Below are 25,531 nucleotides of genomic sequence, written 5' to 3' on the forward strand. Positions count from 1 at the left end.
TTGTTACCTTAGGTTGGGGTTTTTCTAGTCTTTTAAATAGGCTTCTTTTAATATATATTGGTTTTAAAGAAACATTATAATTCACTCTAATTAGCTATAGTCCTTGAATGTGTGGAGCAAAAGGTTTTGCATTTTCCATTTGGCTGCTGAAGCTGTAGAAATACTTAATTTCTTCCAAGGATAATAACTAACTGCTTCTGAGTTACCTGACAGTACTTCCTCAGGTAGGACTAAATTTCAGCCATGAGTAAATCAGATATTTATAATAGTCTTGCATATGCAAATATTTCCACTTTTGGGTCATTTGCAGGTGCAAAAGATTAAGGGAGTTAAAAACTTGACTACAAATGGAAGTCTTAACTGAACCTTACACTACCTTTACCAGTATTAATTTTGGCCTGTCTGATAAGAATGTTAGAAAGCATTTAACCCTACAGGTTATTTTAAAATAGAAAAAATCTGTACCATATTTGTGGTATTCTGATCCAGGTTTCTGATTTAGGAATATGTTGGTTTAATTTAAACACATTCCTAATCAGTTTAAAGCAAATTAAAATAATCCTCCTTTAAATGTAGTGGTTTGAACTGAGTTATATGAAGTAGTTTAAAATGCACACTTAATTAAATGGGTGCTACATTTTATAGACATCTCTGTAGGTTTCCATTTAGGTAAAGAAAATTGGCACCAGTACCAGTTAGTTTATGCCAGCACAGATCCCCGAAAAATGCAGCAACTGGAACAAAGTGCAGTTTATTCCATTTTACCTTGGTCATTTAGCTATTTTTCTTGTTCAAGGCCAGACCAATTTTACTCTGTTCTCACATTCCTCACTGAGTGATGCACTTTGACAAGATATTGCACATCAGCTGATGTACAGTGACTGTGCACCTGTCCCAGGCAGATGATAAATTATAAGAATCAACTTAGGTTTTGGCTGAAGAGATGGCCAGGCTAACTTTGGTTACCTCACTATTTGCTATGGTCTAAGAAAACTGACATGGACTGTGGCCATGGGTTGGCTGATGTGCAGTAGCCTGTTCCTTTCTGTAATTTGAGTGCGTAGCAACTTCTGGGGGTTTCCAGATTGGTTTTTTTGTGTACCTCAGTAAATGCCTTTAAAAATTTACCCTAAATTAAATGGAATCTATTTTCTTCTGTTGACATGCACATACCCAAATTAAGTTACACTGCTTTAATCTTTTATCAATCTAGAATACCCCTAAATACTTCTCTTACTTTACATCACTGTAAGTTGTGTGTTTGCACACACCTCTAGGAGTTTGCACTGGTATAACCTACTTGATAGTTACTATAAAACTTGTGTTTTGCCAGTTTTTTAAATCTAAATGAGCAAATAAATAAGTAATTTGATCCAGACATTGTCATAGCTGCCTATAATAACACTTGTGTCACCATTGTGTAAAACCCCACATTACACAGAATTAGTACTTGTAGATGTAAAGAGAATGGAAATTCTGGTTCATGTTTATGCTGTAGCCCTGCACGCAAGGTAACTACTAATGATTAAATCAGGTAATTAATCATTGTTAGAGCAAAACCAACATTGCCATTAAACTGCAGAGCTCATGTGATATGCTTGCCTGCTTTTTTTCCTAGCTGATCCTAGTAACTTACCTATTGCTAAAAATGAATCTCTATACACAACCTTTTGTACCTAGGTCAGTAGCCTGGTTCTCATTTTGTTTTTCTTTCCCTTGGCATTTCAAATACAAAACTCATGGAAAACCTCTTGTTTTGCTCTGCTATTGTTTCCAGCTTGAACACCATGAATGTGCAGAAATCGTGGTTTCCCTAGCAAGTGACTATGATGAGCTTGGAACTGTGTGAACAGCAGCGATAAACAGTTGTTGACTTCTCTGAGGCTTTTTTTTGTGTCAGAATTGAGATGTACCCCACAGTATAGCTCCAAGGTTTTGTTCCAAAGGAAAAAAAAGCTGAGACAGTACTGCATTTTTAATGGCTGAGTCATCTGCCTCTGTCCCAACAGCAGAATCTCATTTTAGGACTCCTCTGAAATTCAAGTTTGTTTCCACTGGTAAGTCTACAGTCTGTATTACTGTAATTTTTATTATTATAGTAGCTGATAACAGTGATTTTTTTATTGTAATTGTTTTTGAGATTGCATGGCACCTTTGATTGAAGGATTTCAAAGTGTTGTAGAACAACATGTTTAATTAACCATCACCTGAGCTTTACCAGCAGCTTTGCTTGCAGTAGATTATGGTCTGTGCACTTAGAGTGGGTCATGAGAAACTGACCTTCTGAAAACATTACTTGGTTACAGTTTTTCTCTTCTGCCCACATATTTGCATTTCTAATGAAGGGAGTGGTGTATCACTTAAGCTCATAAGAAAAAAAACCTCAGGTTTATCATCATTATGGCACACATGGAAGTGATTGCTCTGCCTGTATAATAAAAAGCTCAGTGTGAAGAGACTTTCTTGCATCCTCATAAAGAAAAATTGTACAACTAACATTTGAAATTTATGGAATAACTGCAAATTTTGGTAAATAAATTTATAAGGTGAGGTATTGTGTTGTTCAACACCAAGAAGGAGCTGTCAATGCACCATAAAAAAAAAAGATTCTGTGCACTCCTAAGTTGCAAAACACTGTTACTTATGACATCCCAAGGTATATAAATATGATTCATTTTTAAGGTTCTGTTTATTACAGAATCATCTATTAGCATTTAATGAGAGTACTGTCAAGACTATGTTGGAAATAGTTTATTTTTAAAGGGATGTTGCAATTTTAAACATTCTAAAATTAATAATTCATCTTGCTATTATGTCTTGATCCTGTAACTTGTCCTGTGCATACAACTTTTCTGTCTGAAGGGAATCCCACTCGCTGCAGAACAACCCGTTGGGGGCAGTTGGATTTGTTTGCCTGGGATGCCGCCTGAACGCAGGCCAAGAAACACGATCTTAGCACTCCGGGCTGCTTATCGATCTGGTGGCTGTGTTGGCTGTAAAAAGGGGAAAAAAAAAGTGCTTTTTTTCCTGTAGGCTTTAAGTGTCTGTCTCCCTTGCTGACTGCACCTCTGAAAAGTCAGGTCTTTATCATTGTCCAAGAACAACTGTCTCCTTTTTCTCCTGAAAAGCTCGTGACTACACTAGATGAGGATTTAAGAGAGCTGGGTTCTGTTTTTAGCTCTAATAGTAGCTTGTCAAATCTTGATGAAGCTTTTTGCCTCAATTTTCTAATCTGTAAAATGGGCATAATGATACCAGCATCTTTCTTGTGGTGCTTTGAGATGTACTGATTAGAAATGCTACTATGACCTTTTCTGTAGCTACTATCTCCTCGTAAAAGGCCTGATTCTGTTAGATGTTACCTGAATGGTAATGAGACCTCTTAATGCTTAGTAATGCTTAATATTTAATGTTCAGTCTGTGCTCAGCACTGTGCAGAAGTAGGTCCAAATAATGATTTTTTTTTCTTTTTTTTTTTTTTTCACATCAGGTTTTTCTTTATTTTGCCCCATTACAAGTCTATGTTATATTTTCTATTTAATGTTTTGGAAGTCTTCAGCTAAACTAACAGGAGGGCATTAGTTTTGCATCCCGTTCAAAAGAATTAGGAGTGCAGCTAAGCTGATGCCACCATTGCTTCCAGTGTTAAAATACATATGCTTTCTCATTGTTTGGGGCCAAAATATCCTTGACTCCTCTGCATAACAGTTAATTCTCAGTGCAGCAATGCTCACTAATATGAGTGAGTGTGGGTCTGATGTATGACAGAATGCTTTTCTGCCAAGAAGCCACTCATACCTCCTGCAGCTGCTGTTTTTGCTGTTCAGCCTGGAAGGAATTTTATAGACCTGTTCTTCCTATTCCCTAGAAAAAAACCAAAAACCAACAGTGCTTCAGGAGAGAGAAGAGGCTGAAATTAATTCCAATTAAAAAATGTTGACATATTAACAGGATCCTTTCGATAGCTTCTTGAGGTGAAAAAATACGAATACATGAATATATGTGATTTCTCTCTCTGACACCTCTTATACCCCACCTCCCAGATGTACTTGACATATTAGTTAAGTGCACTTCCTTGGTAGCTTGTTAACATTATAGATCATCCAAGGAAACTTCTTAGTAAGTTTGTACTCCATTTAAGCAAACTGCAGATTGTCCTGCAGTCAGCAAATAAAGCTTCTCAGATAGCTGAAGCAATTAAAAAATTCTAGTACAGAGAAGGTAGAGTGAAATTTCTCCTGTCCTAAGGTAAAGGTACTATTTTATTCCCAGATAATATTGCTTTGTTGACTGCATATGAAAATAATGCTTTTTTATTTTTTCTGAAGTTGTGGGATAAGGTGACCACAGTAAGGAATCCAGTGTTCTACCTACTCCTTATATTTGCAGAGATAAAGTAAGACAGAAAAGGCAGCAATCTGATTAGTTAAAAGTGATTATAATTTGTTTTGGTGTAGGTCAACTGTTGTCTAGAGGATAAGATCAAAAATCTGTTCTACTTTGCTTTCTTTGGTCTTGTGCTGAAAAGGTTTTATTTTTACTACTTGGCCCTTTTCCCAGAGATTCTTGGGAATTTAGCTCAAATTGGAATGCATTTTTCCCAACTGAAGAGTGAATTGTTCTAGGTGTAAAAATTACACTTGCTTTATTAATGATTCCTTTACATGACAGTGTAGACCCTAAAAGCATCAAATCAAGACTCAAGTAATCCTGTTTAGAACTTGGCTGTTTAATGAAGCTGCAGCCTTTGTTGTAGAAGTGCCTAATTTTATGCACCAAGCAAGTGAGATATTTCAGGAGGTTTCCAGAATGATTTCTTTAGGCAACAAATTAATGGCAGGAGTCATGAGAGTCAGCAGCAAGGAATGGAGGCAATCAGTGCAAATATTGAGCAATCTGAAAGGAGCTAATAGCAAGGTTTAGCTCAGAAAATAATACATAGAGGGTGCAAATATTTTCTATGTAACTCACACACAAAGATATAATTCTCTAATCTTAAGAAACTGATTTGTTAGTGGGGAGGGAAGAGAAACAGTCACGTTCAGATTACAGTTTTCCTGAGTTGTGGTGCAATTAATTTTTCAGAATTTCATTCTCAGGTCTCATGTGTGGCCACCTCTGAGCATGCACAAAATCTTCCTTAATTGCTTCTGACTTGTACTTTGGTTTATGTCTTATAAGCTGATCTATTAGGTGGTAACTGATGAGAAGAGGAAGAAAGGGTTATTTTAATTTAAATTAATCTCTTTGTGACAGCAGGGTTTGGCTGAGTGGATCTATTTATTACTAGGACCAACAGGTCAGGTGGCTAAGTGTTTTGGTACTGTTTTATTTAAAACACACTTTAAAATACACACAGCCTGAAATCCTGACTTCATGACTGATTGTATAGCTGGGAGCTTGGATGTTTGGTGAGTTGACCTCCCTACCCAATCTGGAGAGCTCAGCTTGAGACAAGGTTCAGTTTACAAGGTGTTTTAAAATTAGCCGGGACCCACATTGTGGCTACATTGAGATTTGTGAAGGAAATTGACAAATGAAGAGCCCAGGGATAAGTATTGACTTCTTGTTTCAAGAAGGAGTATCTGTGTTCTTGAGCCTGAAAGCCCTTAACAATATCTTGTGAAGTTATCTGTTTCATGGATCATTACATTAGAGAGGCTCCTTATGCCTTAATTTCATGTTTATATTACTGTGCTGATGAATAATTGTATATGGCAATGCCCTTTGTAAGGAAACATCAGCACAAAATGATTTTTTTTAGATTGCAGGCCCATAGGTGGAGATGCTTCTGTAATAGCATGCGACACACATCCTGCTCCCGTAAATGCCAAGTAGCAAAAGCAAGGAGGAGCAGTAGTTTGATGGTCAGAAGGCACATGGGCAGCACCACACAGGGGTACCACAGGTGGCTGACACCGGGGTTGGAGGCAGCCTCGCGCACAGGGCCTGTGCTCTGCGGAGGGAGCCCATTTATAACCCGCCGCAGGAACTCTGCTTCAGCAGAATCTGTGGATTCTCTTGTACAGAAAGATAGGAGCACTAGTGTGACAGCATGGGGAATATGCCCCTCTCAGGACAAGATTTTGTCTTTGTTTTATGAGCATCATTTATGACTGTGACCTTCAATGCAGAGAAAGTATCTAGTTTATGGTAGTGGTGAATGCATCTAGGAAGCAGTAAGAGGCCAATCAAGGCCTCAGCAGATGTTTCCACTGTGGCAGAGTAGAAGGGTTGCTACTAGCAGAATCACTGATTTTTATGTGATCCGTGCTCAGCTGCTGATAAAGAAGGGGAGATGGGGCAGACATGGGAAAATTTCAACCAGATGATGGAGAAAAATGATAGTGCTCCAATGCTGTAAAGGAGACATACCTGCTAAAGAAAAGGAGGTAAGTCCAACATCCTTCTGCAAAGGAAGGGATCAATGCTCCAAAGAAGATGTTTTTCAAATATTTGTGGTTTTTTTTTTTACAAATGTTGCTGTGCTCTAGCACTAGCTAAAATTGGAGTAGGTGTTTCTAGGAAATTCCACTGAATGTTTATTTATTTATTTATTTATTTTAAACATGAACCAGAACAGCTACAGCTAGGTCTAATTCTGGGAAAATGGCCTATCAGCAGACTTGAGTTGGGCCTTACCACTGGTTCCTGGCCCTGGGCTCTAGGACTAAACGATCCCTTGCAGAGGACTTTAGAATGGTTTTCTATATCCAGAAACTTTCTGGAGAGACTGAGAGTAAAGACAGTATTTGGAATCTTGCCAGATTCAGCTGGCTTGGAAATGTGTGGGATGCAACTGTTGGGTTCAATTACTGCAGATTGATGATTCCCTACCAAAGGGACTCAGCCATGGTAAGATAAATAGTAATTTGATTCTCCCTTACATTTTTCCAAAATCTTTAATGGGAAAAATTATATATTTGTATGCAAATATTTCCTGAATCAATAAAGAGCTGAGGCCATAAATAAAAAAGATAGTATGTTCTTGCATTTATTTTTCCATGGGAAAAAGATGTTTCCTCTCCTCTGATATTTTCTTGCATTTCACATCATTTAACAATTTCAGAATGGAATGAGAAGGGAAACCTTAAAGTGATGTTAGAGATGATCAGTTCAGACTTCTCACCATTTGCCTGTCATCCATCTGTCCTGGTCCCCAGAGCATGCTGTTTCTTATTGATGGAAATGGGTATGTTTCCTGCAAGCACTTCAATTAAGACAACATGTTTTCTCTTTATTTGCATTTTTCTCTTTGAGAAGTCAGCACTGTAAATTAATTTTTAACACGTACTAGGAGTTAGCATTAAAGGGGTATTCTTTTAGTTGATATGTTTGTGAAGTATATTTTTTTAAATGGAAATATCCTTTAATAGATTTTAACCATTTTCTAAAGTTTCTATTTTTTTTTTTTTTACTTTTTCACTGGCATCTTTGAAATAAAGTGGCCTGTGCTCCTTCATTGATCAACAGTTAATGTCTTTGAGTCCTAAAGGAGAACTGTGCATTTTGCATTCGTTTGGGAAAACTGAGAGTTTTTTACCTTCATGAAAGGCCTATTTATTCTCCTAGGCAGCTCAAAATATCTGCTAAACTGGATTTTCTGTTTAAGGGCTTAGAGCCCTTAAGTTGGTGTCTCTGCTCGAAAGAACAGTATCTCTGCCCTTTCTATGTTCCTTTCCTGACTGTAGTACCATTTTACCATCTAGTGAGTTCTCTCTGATAAACCTGGTCATAAGTAATAATATTTTGTATTTTTAATTGGTAGCTGCTGGAAAACAGATTCCATTATATGTTCTTGACTTCTTAGCTGTTGTCAAGCTAGCTTGGATTCTGATGATTTACTACCTTGTAGAATCTATGACTTGGTTTCATAAGCTTTGTAGAGAAAAAAATTATGCTGTAAAATCTCTGCTGAAGAAGCAGTTGGAAGGAAAAAAGAAGACATTCAATTTTCTAAGCAAGCACATGTTTTGGGTTTTTAAGAGTGTGATTCTGTCAAACTTCTTGGAGCCGGAGACCTTTAAGTGTATTTAGTACAACTCCACACATATCACTTAGGCAGGCAATGTGTGAATTCTTATTCATAACTGAAGTGTCTGTCATTAGATACTAATTTGTATTATAATGGCACTAGTAGATCAAATTGGTTCCTGGGCTCCTATTGTATTTTCAAGGCTTGTTTTTGTCTTTGTTTTTTGTAGTACTGATGACGCATCCATTTAGGAAAAAGGAATTTTGTTAAAACTTCTTTAGCAGGAAGGAATTTTGGCACCTACATCAATGCTGATAGTAGAGAGCATCTGCACTGTTTGCTGTGATCATGTAGAGAAAGAGTTGACTTAGTTTCTACAGCAGTTATGACTATAATTTCCCTCAATTGCAGTCTACTTTCATTTAATTTGTGCTCAAGGGCCCTTCACATAGAATGATTTCTGCTGGGTGAAAGATCTTGCTACAGCTGAGAGGTCACAATATAATACACTCTATTGATTGTAATGAATACTTGGTATTTGCTGTACGCAGGATGCATGGAGGAATCCCTTTGTAATCCAGAAATAAAAGTAAAATATAGATTGATTGTATCTACGGCTTGAAGTTGAATTAATGGAGGCTTGGTTTCATTTTTTAGTGGTCTGTCACCAGCTTGACTGTGCAAACTCTGTGGTTTTTAAGTTTACCTTTGTGTAACAGCCTTTTTGTGGTGTTATTGTTGCCTGATGTACATGTAACCAAAGGCCTGCAGAGGAACTTTCTGAGTCCTTTCCCAAAATCTGGAAAACAGATTATTTAATGTAATTTGAGAAGCAGGATTATAGCTCTCATAAAAGAAAAAGTATTTCCTAATTCTAACATGAACACAATCTTTCCTAGCAGGCAATGAATAAAAATAAATCAGTTCTCTTTGGGAAAGAAATCAGTTTACAGGTGTCTTCCCAAAAGACAGAGGAGGATGAGGACAAGGCTATTAATTCCTCTCCTTTCTTCCTTTGTTCCCACGACTTATTGGACCATCTATGTGTTTCCTGTCTGCACAAGTCACAGGCTGTCAGATTGTTCCCAGGTAAAAAAACCACAGCTACTGCTTTCAATTCCCTTCTCTATGCATTTGTCAAAGAAGGAAAAGTTGCATTTGTGAGAGTCAGGGCAGGCTGCAGGTGGTGAAAAGCATTCTTAGTGCTGCAGTATTCCTTACACTGAGCAGTACAGCTGGAGACAACACTTCCAGTTTTGTTTGTAGGTCCTGGCAGCACTTGGTGAAGGAGAAACAACCGTGCTGTGAGATCTAGAGAACAGGCCCTTATATACATATATGATAGCTGGCCGTTGTGCTGCATCATACTGCTTGATACGATTAATGTGGCCATCTCATGAAACAGGGGATTTCTTTCCCTTTTTGAGTTCAGTTGCCCTACATAAAACCCATTTGTATATTTGGGAGTTAATATGCTAAAGAAAACACAATTAGGTATATTTTTTAATTAAAATCCAATAAAGTCCTACTTAAAAAGGAGGAGAAGGACTGCAATAAAACCTCAAAACCCATATCCAGCCAACCTGGGACAAATCTATAATTATATAAATTATGCCAAATTGTTGACTTCAGAGTCATGGTACATCTGCACGCTATGGTGGAATTTGTCTCAGATGATTTACCACATCAAATTAGACTTGATATCAATCTGCTCTACAAACTTGTCTCTGAATGTGGCCAGCACCAGATGTTTCAGAGGAGAGGTGGAAGGAACCACCTGCATCACATGGAAATGAAGCTAATGTGTTCTTTGCATTAGGTGCGCTTCTGAGTAGTGGATAGATACAGATCTAAGTCTGAAAGCAGAAAATGTATTATTATTATTATCATCATCATCACAAAGTTTATGGCAACTGGGTGTTTTTGCTGGTTTTATACATGTAAGTTTGCTTATAGTTTTAATCAAAACTCTTTAATTTAAAACGGTTTCAGTATCAGTAAGTCTTTCATCTGCGGCAAGAAGATACAGCTGTATCTCCAGAGAAACCGTATTTGTGACATTAGCCCCCCAACAATCAGCATTAGGAGAGGAAGTGACAAATTTTGGAGCTGTTTTTAATGGGATCTCATATGCAGGAAGAAGGTTTGCGTTTATTAATTTAATGTTTTACAATGGCTGTAATGCATAATGAAACCCTTTCTAGACTTTCTGAACCTTCTGCAGCAGTCCTTCTTATTTTCATGCTCATCAGAATTAATATGAATTCAGTTTGACTATTGAGTTTCAAAGTGCATTTCCTATGATTATGGTTTAGGTCAGGATGGATGGAACTCAGATATCAAATACCATGCAATTAATAGAAGTGTATGATGAAGTTTGGGTAGTCATTGTCTCTGTGAAAGAGTGATTCTTAATGCATAGAAAATAACAAAAAGTTACAGAAATGGCATTGTTTTTACTTCCAGTTTAGCTGCTTACCTGAGCAGGAGTTGTAAATGGTAGGAGTAGCGCATTAAGTGTGCTGGTGTGGGCTGCATGATCTCAGAGCTCAAGGTCAGGTTGTCCCAGAGGAACAGCTGTGCTGCAGTCTCTTTGGACTGAGATGAATGACTGTTATGAGGTGGAGAGTATTTTCCAGATTGTTTGAAGTTTGTGGCTGAAGGACTGTTGTGAGCTTTTGCTCTTTCAGTGTTTTAGTAAGTTGCTGGGTAAATGCTCTTGGCTAAATTAGTTCTGCTATTTCTGTCAGTTATAATTCTCTTTTCATTACAACTGTCTAGCTGTGCTTTACCTGACAAAGTTACATCCTTAAAAACTACATAGCAGCACACAGAATGTCAACCTATTTACACAAGCAATATCAGCTCAATAGCCCAAGACACCTAATATTTTTCATTTATAGAGTGGAGAAAAAAAAAGCATCTTAGAATTTGAATAAGTAAAAATAACCACCATATGAGGTGTACAGAATTGAAAATTGAAAAAAAAGACAGAAAAACAAGCCAAAGAATATCAGCTAGAATGGCAGAGCTGAGACTGATTCTTTTCCTCTCTTTCCCTGTGCATTGAGAGCAAACTGATAACAGCAGAAACCACATAGCCCAATGGAGCTTCTCTCATGTCACCAAAGGCAGGCTGGCTGCTAGCACTGCCTGGATTTCATGGTTGATGTGACCTTGGCAGTGACAGTGTGTTGCCACAAGTGCTAAGGGATCATAGCTCATCAAACTCAAGAGATGGTGCTATCTCAGGATTTTCAGCCTGCTCTGAAATCATTGGAAAGACTTGTATTGGCTCTAGTGGCTTTAGACCATGTTATAACAACATGAGGAGTTTCCTTATCTTGTGTCTTAATGGTTTTTAAAGAGAGAATTAGCAGTATTAGCTAGGAAGGACCTAGCTCCCATGTCTGGCACGTGATTTGTACATTGCGACTCTGAGTTCATAAATTGGTGTGTATGACAGTCTTCAACAATTACTGGAAAAATAAAAGTCTCACTAATACCTAGTTCTAACTTGTTTTTAGTTCTTAATGATTCCTAAGGTGGTTAAACTGAGACATGTACAACAAAACTCCTCTGAAACTTCAAGGAAAGATAATAATATTTATATTTGGCTTAAAAAAAAGGAAAAAAATAATTGTATTGATGCTTTTCCCCCTTAATGTTTATACTGCCATTTCTTTAGTTGGTTTTTGACTGTTGGATATATTTCTAACCAACTTACATAAAACTAAGAACAGAAAGACTGATCCTCCTTTCAAGAGGCTTTTTTTCATGCTTCTTTCTTTTTTTTCACATTGGGAAAACGAAGTCTGGTTTTCAGTTGTTATGTTGGAAGACGTGATTTGGGTCAAACTTAATGATGGCCTTGTGGCTGCACAGGAATCACATCTTACCTTACATCTAGTCTGATTTTTTTAAACTCAAGGTTTCTGTTGTTTTTGATTCTGATCATTAGGAAACCCTTCCCCAGAGATGTCAGAAAAGGCCTTCTGTTTTTCTCTCATATATTTCCTCAAAACTGCCTATTTTAAAGCAATATCCCCATAGAACTCTGGCAATATACTGGCTACAGAGGTAATGGGCTAATGTACAGAAAAATAAATGTTTGTGGCTCTTGTTTTATGGTCAGCAAATGTTCTTGTGTGTGTTCTTGTCTCAGATTATAAGCAAGGATGCAACTGATAGGTAAAGATGGGATGGTATAGAGACATGATGTTACTGATGTATAATGAAGACAGAATATGAATTGCTTCAAAGTTAAACATTTCTGAGATGTGTAAGAGAGGTGTTGAATTTTTGCTTATTGGAGATTTGTCACATGTTGAGTTCTTCAGTGTAAAAGTCCTATATAAATAGAGGAAAATAAGATGGACTGTTTTGTGTTGGTGAAGATTGAAAGTTATTTTCTTTCTCATTCATATTGTAGTTTGCATTACAAAATCCAGTCAAAGTACAGTGGGCTTGAATTACCTATGAAACCGAAGTCATTCATCATGGAACAGAATAATCTTAATCATATTCTGCTGGAATAGAAAATTAGTCCTTTAACACGATGAAGGCCTACACTACCTAAGTCTTTGAAGGAAGAGACCTCTTTCAACTCACAACTAATGAAAAGAGTTGAGCCCTATCTGTGGGCTAGTTGGTCTTCCATTGCTGTGATCTGTGGCCCAAGGTTTTCACACAAACACTTAAGGGTAGCAGACCTGCCAAACAGCAGGTGGCCTGGTGCAAGATGCTTGAGTCCCGATAAAAACTTAAATCTTTCCAGGCCTGCAATATCTGATGCATTAATCTGCACATAATGAGACAAATCTTTATTATCTCACACAATAGAGCTGAAACGTAAATAAATACGGCTTCAAACCTCCCCATCCCCCTTTTACGAAGTAAGCTTTATTCTTACACAGAAATGAGGAAAGTCATTTATTGCTGGCTTGGATACAATGCTCTTGTTATCAGGCTAGAGTCATAGCTGCAATAGCAGAGTGTAGTAGAAATGCATGGAAATATTAACTTCCAAATTAAGCACAGTATTTGTAAGCTGCAGTTGGGAGCAGAGGATTTTTAATAAGAAGTCTTGACAACACTTAAATGAATTGTTTTTGTCCCGGTAAAAAGTGTGGCCTTGATAAATTTCTGCTACTGAAAAGCAAGTTAATTTCCCCTGTTCAATTCTTCTTTTAGTGGCTGTTATACATCATAGGAACTAATTTATGGGGGAAAGCACTGCGCGGGAATTGATGATTATTTTAAGAACAGATCAGCACAAAACTACTCACATGAGTAAAGAAGGCTGGGATTTGGTTCCCCATTCATACTCCACAAATGCTATTACCAGATGCTTCAGCAGCTGGAATCAGTTCCCCCCATCTTTGTGGCACATAAGAATGTAGTGTAACCCAAGGGTTTGCACTTCATTCTAATACTGCTGGCTCATGAGAGTGCTGACATTGGTTTTGTGTTCTGACACAACACATTAAAAAAAAAAATCAACAGCACTGGTTTACCAGTTTTAAACAGGTTAACTCTTAAACCTGTATCTGTTTGCAGTAGGAAGCAGGTACCATTAGAATCTCATGCTGCAGCTGCTTATCACCCCCCTTTGTGGTGTGAGATGCTATCACTCATTCAGGGCTGCCAGCAATGCCTAACCCTCTTCTATCGAAATGAATCCAGTCAATCTACATTTACAATGTAAACTGTTTATGTTCAGGTGGGTGTTGTGGCCAAAGCAGGCTAGGGAATGCATAAACAAGTAGATACAGGGTACCCTCCACAAGCAAGGCACAATCTGCTTGTTTCTTTCTACTGGAATCTGTTATCATGACCACATTACTATCCTTTCCTAATAAAAGCTGATGCTTTTCCACCCAGTTTTCCCATCTCAGTATAGCAACTTCAGGAAAAACGAATCCAGGTGGAAGTCTATGAAGCATCCACTTTTTTCTGGAAAAAAGTCCTTATGGACTGATACCTGCAAAACCACATGGCTGCATGGGAAGTAAATGTTAACTGATCTTTGTTAGAACTATCACAGTCACCATGGCAGTTTTTCTCCAGTGTGTTTGGTTGTGATTTGAAAATGGCACTGCCACAGGAAAGACAGAGGGATCAGAAATTCTGCTATCTTTCAGTGGAACACCTGCCCTATTCATGACTCCAGACTACGGAGAAGTGCTGGGGGAAAGCACAGAACAGATAACTGGAGAAGAATAGATCATTGCTGTAAAGATGGAGGTTTTTTCAAATGTTGTATATGTTGAAGGCTTTGTAAACAGTCCCTGGGCAGGTGTAATTCTGATGGCTGGCTCCAAAAGGGCTGGCCCAGGCTGCTACAATTATGCAGACTTTGCAGATTCAGCCTCTGCAAAAGTCTGTGGTCTTCTGAACACACAAAATTCCCAGACCAGTCAACAATTTCAAGAGCAGCATTTGGCCTCATGCTGTCAGCTTCAGTAATTATGCTGTTCAATTAAATTCAAGTGGGAAAGTCACCTAGGCAATTTTGAAAAATCATAACTCTAATGAATAAGAAGGAGGAAACAAGCATATGTTTATATATATATAAAAATATATAGTGTACATACATACTGTAGTGTATGTTGAATGTTATGCTACTAAGAACAATTCCATTTTCCCAAGCTGTTGGGCTATGCTCATCCCTGTGGCACATGAGAGCCTTCCATTAGTGCATTAATCCATGTACCTTACACATCTCTAACACACTTATCCTCAGATTCTTCTAGGAGGAGAACCTTGTCCAATTAGATCTCTTATTTTCATGGACCTGAGGGATTTTATTTATTTGTTTGCTCTTTCAGTTTACATGCTCCTACGTAAATATGTAGATAAGGGAAGATCAGAGGATTTTGCCTTGCACTGGAAGCAGAAGATACAAAGGTCTGCCAAAGGCTCATTAATCCACAACTGATCCTGAGGTTTCCAACTTATCCTCTGTTGCTTTGTCATATGAAGCCTTACACAGGGCACTTGGAGTGCAGAAGGAGTATGCCCTGGATGCCAGCCAAATGAAAGAAGACAGCTGAGGGGTAAGTGCTAATGCTGCTGAGGGCTGTGGGATCTGAAAATAGAAGGAAAATAATTGCTGCTGAAGTGAATTTTCCAGCATACATGTGAGAATATGAGGATAGAGCCAAATAGGTTCAGAAAGGGTTTTCAGTAACACCTGCCTGAAACTCAGCCTCTGTCAGGCACAGAGGGTCTGTCTTTATTTATATCAACCATTCAACCACTTTAATGCAACATCTACTCCTCCATAACCCTGTTTGGACTCTCTCCCCCTCTCTGTGTAATTTTTTGGCTCCTGCATAGCAAAATTATTCTGACTTTCATCTCTAACTCATCAGAATTCTGATGCTGGTGTCAGTGTTTTCCATAATGCCCGACCCAGGGTAAGATGAGGAGCAGCACAATTATTAGACCTCTTTCTCTCCTATTCTGTTTTAAAAGTATCACTTCTTTTTGACATTACCTAAGATGTGTCCTAGGCAAACACCCTGTCCTACCTTTATTTACGTGTAGTTCACAGCATTTTGTGCTGCGCTGACAGCTTTTAAAGGCGAATTATTTATTCTCTCAGGTGTCAGAGAAATCTGGGGTCTCTGCCTAGTGCTAGGCAGTTACACAAAACATGATTGCTCTGATGAATAGGATAATCAGCTTTTAGGAGTGTGTGACCACCAGTGGAGTGCATGGACTTGCATGCCAGCTTTTAAAAAGAGTGAGTTAGCAGCTGGTCAGTTTGACTCTGGTGCACTACAGGGCAGGTAGGTAATCTGACAGACCCGGCATGGTGAGACAGCAAAGGGCAGGACAGCAGTGAGAAGACTGAGGAGGTCTAAAAAATTATATCTGACATATACAGATACAACCATATGAACTCTTCCTTCCTCTGCTGCAACTCATCATGATGCCCTTTTGGAAGGGTTTCTCCAGTTGGCAGAAGATTGCTAGTTCATTTGGGAGAACTCCATCATGAAGCTGGAGGGATTTTGAACCAAAAACACCAGAACAACCCACATAATCACACTTTTCCCTCCCAGCTGATGTAGACTAGCCCTTAGCCAGAATGACTGGGTGGACAACTTTGTTCTGCTGGTTTGATCTAGTTCCCTGATCTTAAAAGCCAACTAGCTTGAGTTGAAAGCCTTTGTCACACAGATGGTAAAAGGGAAGTTTGGGTTATATACAGAAAATGGAGATTTTTGAGCTACAACTTTATTTAATTGTGATATAAAGACAAGTTCTTTTCCCCACTGTATACAGCCTGAAAGAGTCTTACACAGAAGACCGTCTTTTACCACTGTGATCTCTGTTACAGAATAAGGAGCTTTGGCGGGAAGGGAATGAGACCCTGGCCACTTTCACTATACAGGTTCTGGACCAGGCTTCTAAACAGAGAAAAAGTTCAAGGTTTTATCAGCAGCATTTTTCCTGGCATGTTTTGTCAGCTGTGAGTTATTTCTCTTACTTCTCTCAGCTGGTGAGAACTGATTTATGAAAGAAGTACAGCTAGATTTAGGTAGTACTGGACTCAAACAAGTATACACTGACTTTCATAAAGTTTATGATATGAGCTTGGTGCTCCACTGACTTGGTAAATGGAGATTTGGTTCACATCTAATTCACATCTTCCCAGTAATTTTACTTTACTCATTCTTGACTATCCTTAGTAAGTCAGTATCTTGTATGTACATATATAACAGGTAAATGCTATCTGTGTCAGACATGAGACACTTGCCTTCCCTCAGAATCATTATAATGAGATTATTTGCCCTCAATGTAACATATGATGATCTTGAAATATCCTAACCATATAATTTCATGCAATTTAGTCAATAAGACATAGTTTATTTTGATATAATTTATTTTCAAGCAGTCAATTATTAAAATCTGTTAGAGAATACATTTAGATCAGTTTTAGCAGTTATTTCTCTTCCATACTCCACAAAAGATTTAAAACATTCAAGTATCTCATTTCATTTGTACTGCTTGCTTGACAGATAATGCACTTTTTGTAAACATGTTTTTCTTTTATCAACACTTGGAATTGACTGGGAATCAACAGAACAGAATTGGCTGCCAAGGCCTCATGTGAGCCACAGCTCCTGAGAGCTTGTGCTTTGAATGTGTATCTGCTCTCCTTCAGAATCAGCGGGGTCACTAGAGTCCCCATAACACAGGGCCATATACTTTCTTTTACCTCTTCTGAGTGTGTAGGAATGCCAGTCGAATGACATTTCCTGAGGGATGTAGTGATCAGAGGATACATGTCCAGTTAGGCTCCCAGGCACTCACCAGCTGCAGCTGGTGCTGCAGTGTTTTCTTTGCTATGAGGGAGAAGAAACGTGGTCTGCTGGCAACCGCAGCCTGAAGGATGTCCTTGGGACATTCCCCCAGATGTTTCTATTACTGTAAGGTTGGTTGCTACCTGCATAAAGTCTTTTTGGTGTCTGGGATCAGGATCTCCCTTTCTCATGCTTGGACTAGATGATCTGAGACTGACTTTTTCAAGCTTGATAATTCAATGATTCTAATTGATTGAAATGGGCTCTCTGTGTGCTCCTGGAAGTACAGGCAGTCTGTGTTTCTACAAAAATACAAGGTTTGAACAGTTAACAGAAGAGCTCAAAAAAAAAATCTAGGTTTTTTTTTATTTTCTTGAACCCTGTAGAGATAGTGAAAAAAATGGAAAAGGAAAAAGGTGTTCTACTCTACTGACTTGAAACATATATGGGCATGATTTTCATGAGCTTACTAATGTGACTGTCATGTCTTTTACACAAAAATCATCATTTGCATTTTCCATTTAAGAACATTATATTCTTTGTAAGCTTACTTGAATCCTGTAAAGAGAGCTTGACAGTTCCTAAAGAGAAAAAAGACCACATTATTATTTTGTCACTTGTAGAAATGCTAATGGCAGGATATGAAGGACAGCGTAATTACAGTGTTGCTCTAGTGATTCTTCAGTAAATGTTTTCTCAGTACTTTAATTATAAACTACATATTTCAGCAGTTTAACTTTCTAAATTCTCAGTCAAACACCCTTTGGGTTTCATTCACACTTTGTGGTGCTTGTTGGTGTAAAAAAGCCTCATCTACTCAACAGCGAAGTCCCGTGCAGTTGGGAGCATCCACATCTATGGAGGACAGCTGGGCTGAAGAGAAGGGGCAAAGAAGGAACTGTCTTTTTCTGCCTAAGAACTAAACTGTTGTTGAGAAATAGGTGCACTGAAGTAAACAGGAGTGATAAAATCCTTGGAAGAGAAGCCAGGGAGAGGGTTAGGCATATATCAAGCAAATTTGACAGGCCAAGCCAAAAATCTGCAGAATATGTAAATGAAATCAGATGAGGTCAAAGGACAGCAAGAATAAGAGATTTCTGCAACTCTCTAGACAGCTTTATAGAGACCTGCTACCTCAGCATATCTGAATTTTGGGAAGGAAACTTAACAGAGGGAAAGAATAAAGCCTTCAAAATAACATCTTCTTAGATGCTTGTCCAGCAGGCAGAATTCTCCATATTCTAGAAAACTATTTTTTAGTTATTGAATCCATTTGCAAAGCTTTGGTTGAGGAAATTTACTTTTCAGGCAATGTATACTGAAATTCCATTGGGATTTATATGCAATATTTTTAGACTCATGCCTATGAATTTATGAATAAGAGCTGACTTACTATGTGACCAAATACTTTCCTGAAGCAGGGCCAAGAGAAGGGACAGATAGTTCTGTTATGCTCCTTAAGAAATAAATCTAAAAGCAGATAATATCATGTAACAACACTGCAAACTTCTCAAAACTGGAAAGCACAAATCCAATGATTAGCAAGATTCCTTTGTTCAGAGAACAGCAATTTGAGAAGCCTGATCTGTAAAGCCTCAAAGACCTCATTAGGAGCTTGTAATCCTTAGTTTGTTTATGTACTGTTATAAGGGTACACTGACAGTCTTGCCTCAAGAGCTGCTTGTCCTTGGTGGGGAAGAATATGAAGCTCAGAATCTTAACTTTTGTGATAAGATAGTGTGTTGTGATTGATTTCAGTAATGATGACATAGGAGCTGGGGAGGGGGATTGAGGGAGGGAGCAAACTCATGCAGTTCTGGAATATTTTGCAATGGTTTTAAAATAAGAATGGGTAGTACCTTGATTTCCTCTTGTTACTGTCTGTCGCCAAGCCCTCCCTTGCTCACCCATCTTTCTACTTCAAGCAAAGGATTTTTGAAAGTGGGAGGTCTCAGAACAGTTCAAATATTTCATTTCCTATAAAAATATTATTTTTGCTCCTTGACAAGGGAGGTAAAGCTGGTTTCATTCTGAGAAACCACAAAATTCATGGGAAAGCTGAATATATATCATCTTTGGTAACATTCATTTTCTCAGGACTGTGCTACAGCTGGTTTTTGCTTTTTTGGTTTTCTCCCCCTTCATCCTCCTGCTGTGAGATGCAGTGCTCTACTGTGGAAATAGCATTTATGTGCCCGTATGTGAGGAAGTAGCCAGCATTCAAAAAATCTTAACAAAGATTTATGAGGCAAATTATGTTGTTTGTTAAATTCCCAGATGGAAAATCAGAAACTCTGACATGGTGAATAGAGAGGGTATCAGCAAAAAGCTGTGATTCAGGCAAATAGAAAGCCTCATGGTTTAATTCAAGATGAGTTAGTGTTCTCTTTCACCAATAGCAAAAAAGGTGTTTTGTGTTGCATGTGTCCCACCTGCTGACACCCTTCCTGGAGTCCTGCATTCTCTGTTTTTGTTCATTTGCTGCTGGTATAGGAAGTAGGTGGCTTAGGGAGGGGCAGTACCTACCTAGTGGATATATAATACTGATAACAGAAAGTATATGCTGCCACTAATTGTTGCAATGCAGTTGATTTCAGTCTAGGAATTAGTAAGCTTCGGGAGAAAAACTGGGGAGGTGGGTCTTGTCAAAAGAGAGATTCACAGGCTGTCAGAAGCTTGCAGTACAGGGTTCAAAAGTGTTAAATCCCTCCCTCCTCTCCTCTCTTTGCCAGACCTTTAGGTCCTCCCAGGCTCACAAGGGTGGCAGCACTGATGTTCATCCTGGGTGAGACAAGGAGAGCATCCAGCTAAGTGGGAGGCAGAGCCGCCCCAGTTCCTCCAGCTGTTTGCTGCTGGGGCAGGGGAGCTGATCTGCCACTACTACCCCAGGCTTACATGGGCAGGAATCAGGAGCAGAAACACAGTCAGCACTGAACAGAGGCACCATGGCAGTACTATTAATTTCCTAATTATGTGGAGCTGCGTATTTTTGAATCGTGATACCGCTGTGTCAACAAGTGCTGCTTGTCACTCAGGTCTTTGCGCTGTGACTCACTGTTGCCTCATGAAGCACAGGGGAGCTGAAAGGCAGTGTTATCTGACAATTTCTCATTTCCAATATTTTGTTTTCAGTAACATTGTCAATGTTTCTGAAAATGAAATTATTCTTTAGTTCAAAGGTTTTCCTTTTAAGTGCTGCATATTGTGTTTCAAGTAAAAATGGTATTCACCAGCAAGCAGGCCTTTAACTAACCAAGATGCTTCTGGAAATGCTGACCTACCGCTTCTATGTACTAATAAGAAATAATAATGTTTTCTTTGCAGGAATTCCAGCTGTTATAGGGAATGATGCTGCAGAAGGACTGCTTATTTTGGAGCATTTCTATTCCAGTGGTGCAATGGCGAGTAAATCAACAGGTTTCAACAATCTGTATTTGTTAGTCTAGCCCAGCAGTGACAGGTGGGTAAACTGCATTTCTCATTGACCTGTCGGTTCCTGCTCTGCTCCCTCCTATAGACAATGGTGTTGCATCTCAAGTAAACAGAAAATTTAAACACTGAAAAGCAAACAAGTCAGTGCCATTGCAGGTGGGAGGCATTACTGGTCCAGACAGCTACAGACAGTGGCTTTTTTTGGCTCTGTTTCTCTGTGAATTGAATCCAGGGTGCTTAACACGTATGGAGTTACCCACAAGTTTACAGTATGTGGGCAGCAAATGACAACCTGCTGCTGTATTTTATTGCTGCTATATTTTATTACTGCTGTGTGCTCTGTATTTTCTCCATGGTATCTACTTTAACCTAATAATAGCTATTAAATCATAATACCATCAGGTAACAAGACCTTTTTAGAAGGCTGAATGGAATGGCAATTTGGCATAATATGGATGACTCTCCTAAAGTTGTTTCTTTTTCTCTTCTTACTCCACTGGGAAATGTCCATTGTAAGTAGAAAACTTCCAAGTACTTTTCATTTGATGAATCCATAATTATTGCCCACTTGTTTCACACTGCTGTGCTTCAAAGTGACAATAACTGAACTTGTATAACAAAAGAGTTTAATTAGAATTTTATAGAAAAAAAATTGGAATATTTTAAAGCTTGGGTATACAGTATGAGGAGGTTCTCTACCTTTGTATACTCTGATAAAGTTTCTCAGTGTTCAGAGCTGCAGCGGTATGAAGACACTAATGGAGCAGAATCTCTGTTATGACTAAGAGGAAAAGAGGCTGAGAATTCTTCTCTTCCTGTGATGCAGGTGAAAGTGTTACAATACAAGCTGCAGTAAAGGACAAGACTAGAGATAAATGCAGTATTTGAGAGAGAAGGCAAGGCATTATAAAAAAGACCTGAACCACCTGGTGCTGTATCTGTTCAGCAGAGCTTTTAAAAAGTGCACTAATGGCCCATTTTATCTATCACCCCAAGTCAATGAAAAACACCCATTGACTTAAATAGGCATTGGATCAAATGCTGAGCTTTTACAAATAATTCTGCTCAGTATACTGAAGATACCAGTATTTCTCTTCAGACTGAATGCTGCTCCCTCCATTATGTGCCATGACTTCAAAAAATAAACAAGCATTCCCCTTTTCCTGCCTACATGAACTGAAGCCATGGTGTTCCCACCACTACTCCCAAACCAGCTGGCAGATGTTGAAGAAGTTTTTAAGATTGAAGCAGTAGTCTGGACCCAGAAAGCACTGCTGGGTGGGAAAACCATGTGTAAAATATGTCTTTGTTGTATATCATCTTACTGGAGCCCAATTGGTGGCTTTGGAAACCTTTGGACTTCTGAAGGTCTGTTTTCACTTCCTGCCCTCAGGCTGTTATGCTATTTGTCCCCCAAACTGCCGCAATCCACGCTTCCCAAGGAATCTCTTTTAAGTGCAATGGCAAAAAGGGTGACCACTCTTCAGTCCAGCGCACTACCCCCTAACATAGCTTGTTTTGCTCAACTGTTTGAACCATTACTTGATTTTTTTCCTTAGCGGTAGGGCCATTGTTAGTTTTCTTTGCTACTATTGCCCACTTTGAGCTGTAAAAAACTGCATAGTATTGAAACCCTCAGCAATACGTTTTATCATCAGAAACCTGTCCAAAAGTCTGTAACAGCCAATGAAGAACAAATAAGATGGTGGCTGGGAACATAACTGGATTCTCTCCAACCTGCTGTGCTACTATTACTACCACTAGCAATAATAGTAATAGCAATAGAAAAATCCTAGTTCAATTTCTTGGCATTCTCTTGTCTCAGATAAAAGCATGATGATATCAAAGAGCATAAGCTGGTTCTGGAGGGCATGAATTAAGCCACTGGAATGTATCCTACAGCTAAGCATCCACTTTTTAAGTTAGTACAGATACCACCTTACCTCATGTAGACAATGAAAAACTCACACTGAAGACTCAGTAAGACAGGAGTAGCTTACTGAGGTAAAAAAGGAACTGTCTAGACTTTAAGTGTTAGGAGGTTTGTGTATTATCTGTGATGATCTCCTAGCAAAGTATTAGTACCTGCACGGTACTGCCTTTTGGGAGACTGAGCATTTTGTACGTTTTTATGTTTATATCAGCTCAGGACTGATAAGAACAGAAATTGAACTACTTATCCACCTTTTCAGTTTTGAATGTATCTCTTTCCTAGGAATATAATCCTTCTGTCATAAATAATCCAGAGATGCAAACTAATAGGTGAATGAATTATAGAGTCATAGATTCGTAGAATAATTTAAGTTGTAAGGAGCTCACCTAATCCAACACCAAAGATATCTGGTTCCAAACTGCTTTTTCTGTCTCCTGGTAAGAAGTAGAGCCTCATGGGGCACTAGGAATGGCTTTTTGGATTTTCTATATACCTACATTTCAAACTCAGACAGAAAAGGTTTATAAATTAGAAAAATTAGTTTAGCGCCTCCATACAAAAATAAAAAGGTTATTGACTGTGCAAAATATTGGGGAAAGTTTCACTATATTTGTGAGGGGAAAAATAATATGTGAATATTGTTTTTGCTCTTATTTTCAAGATGCAAAACTTGATGTGCAAGGGGTTATTTATACTGACAGACTGGTACTTAAACAAATAAGCTGACCAGAGATCCCCAGCTTGGAGATGAGTTACTGCAAATAAGCAAAGAACTAAAAAGCATCCATGTGAATTATATAAATACAGAAAATCTTTGTGAAGTGCTCTACAAAGGTATGTGATAAAAGAAGGTAGCACAGTGTGTTCAGAGGTGAACCTGACAACAAATAGACAGAAACCACTTTTTTTTTTTTTACCAATTTGAACCCAAGGACCTCAAAGGTCTTTTTTCTCAAATTAAAGATTAATAAAGCTTGGCCGTCTCTCAAGAGCTGATGTGCAATGTGACAGTCATTTGCTGGCAATGTTACACAGGATCGTGAGCTAAGGTGGTGAATATCTTCATGAAGTGCGAGCAATATTAGGATAGGCAGGATATTATTGTGTGATGTATAATTGGGCCAGCACATCTGCTTTACTTCAGGTGGTATTGTGACAGGTACTTTGCAAACATCCAGAGTTCCTGCTGTCTGTATCATTTGTGCTAGTGGCTTTGCAGCCACCCTTAGTGCTCTACCCATACTGCTCTCTTCCTGGGTCGGAGGTAGGTTTCTTGTACAACTCCCTGAAGCACAAGCATGGTGCTTAAAAAGCTTTGCAATCAAAATAAAATAGTGTTTGCTACTTTTACCACCAAATACTGCTTTTCAAGGCTCTGATACTTGGCTCCCTCGAGCCATCAAAACTCTGTTGAGCCTGACATGGGTGGCCAAGAGTGGCAGGCAGCTCTGTGGAGCCTCTTGAAATGACGTGGTTTCCCTGACTGTTGACAGCTCAGAAAAAAGCAGCCTACTCTTCAAAATGCTCCATTCTGCAACAAGAGTTTGAAATCACTTTCTTTCTCTTCTGGTCCCTCCTCCCTTTCAGGCAGATATGTGCTGAGTTCTTAGCAGCAAGCACCATTTCTTAACCTTTTTTAGAAGAACTTGCTTTGATGTCCCTCTCTATGCTCTGTTGTGTGAAATTAAAGTGAAACACTACTGCTACTTTATGAAAGAAGAAACAAATATGTTCCTCTCTGATGATAAAGAAAGCTGGCATTGACAGAGTAATTACGTACAGGGATGTTAGAAAGACAAAATTATTAAATTGTTTATAGGTGATTGTTGCAAAGGAGATGTCTGCATCTGCCTTCCCCATTTTCTCTGTTATTCGAGGAATTGAAAAGATAACTGTGCAAGTCCAGTGGCAGCTTCGGAGGGGGCCTTTGCCACCATCTATTGGTGAAGGAGGGGAAGAGGCAGAGTGATCTGACCTTGCTGATGTTCCCTGCTGTACCCAGTGCAAGATTTACTTCCTTTTGTGGTTCTGGGGTGACAAACCTGGGTTTTTTTCATCCTTCTGTGTGAGAAAGTACAACACGACTGTATTTATGACCCCAGAGTGAAGAACTGTCATAGACAAATCTTAACAGCTGGCCTGTTGTCCCACACACCTCTCAGTGGAGCAGAAGGGAGCTCGTAAGTCACAGAGAAGAATGATTTTCTAGTGTCAAGTCTCTTGTTAATTAATTTTGTCCTAGTTTCTAGCAATGGAATAGGGCCTATTTTCTTTGCTGGTTTCAAGAAAAATCACAGTGGTGCTTGAGTAGGGCCCCATTGCTGCTGACAAAGCTTGGAAGAGTGCAAATCTAGAGCAATTGCTGGCACTCCTGCGCAGTCCACCCAGAGGGGCGCCCATGAAAGGACATCACTTAGAAATAAAATGTTTGCAGAATCAACTTATGCCCCTAAAAAGACAGGCCAGAAGAAAAGTGAAGGAGTCCGGTATCAGCAGCTGATCCAAAAGTAAATCTGTAAAGTTGTCTGGATATGAAATGAGTCTATTTTATTGGATTCATCAACACTGCTTGCATATGCAAATCCCTCATGAATAAAACCTTTGTAATGCAGGATCCAAAATGAATTCAGGTAGAGTCAGTGATAGCAGTGGATGAGCACAGAGACAGTTTAAGGAGATTGCTTAGGTTTCAAATCAACAAATTGCTGTGGTTCTACTTAATCCATCAAAAAAGGAAAAGAGAACAATCTGGCAGCCAAGCGGGAAGATAGGATGGTAAAGGACATAATGTTCCAGCTATTTTAGGACCCATTTACACTATGAAACTGATGGCATTAGAGAACAGTTGTTGAACACATTTGGGGAACAGCTGTG

The 25,531-nt window shown here is 38.8% G+C and overlaps 1 long non-coding RNA gene across 1 annotated transcript; it reads left to right on the plus strand.

Annotated features, from left to right (window-relative positions):
• Positions 1–1,785: 1,785 nt before the first annotated feature.
• On the plus strand, positions 1,786–21,230 carry LOC120409807. Its single transcript, XR_005601606.1, has 4 exons — positions 1,786–2,057; positions 14,806–15,033; positions 20,617–20,752; positions 21,127–21,230. It is a non-coding gene; the product is annotated as an uncharacterized LOC120409807 (long non-coding RNA).
• Positions 21,231–25,531: the final 4,301 nt, after the last annotated feature.

The sequence above is a fragment of the Corvus cornix genome, chromosome 2, assembly GCF_000738735.6.
Source record: "Corvus cornix cornix isolate S_Up_H32 chromosome 2, ASM73873v5, whole genome shotgun sequence".
Lineage (NCBI taxonomy): Eukaryota > Metazoa > Chordata > Aves > Passeriformes > Corvidae > Corvus > Corvus cornix.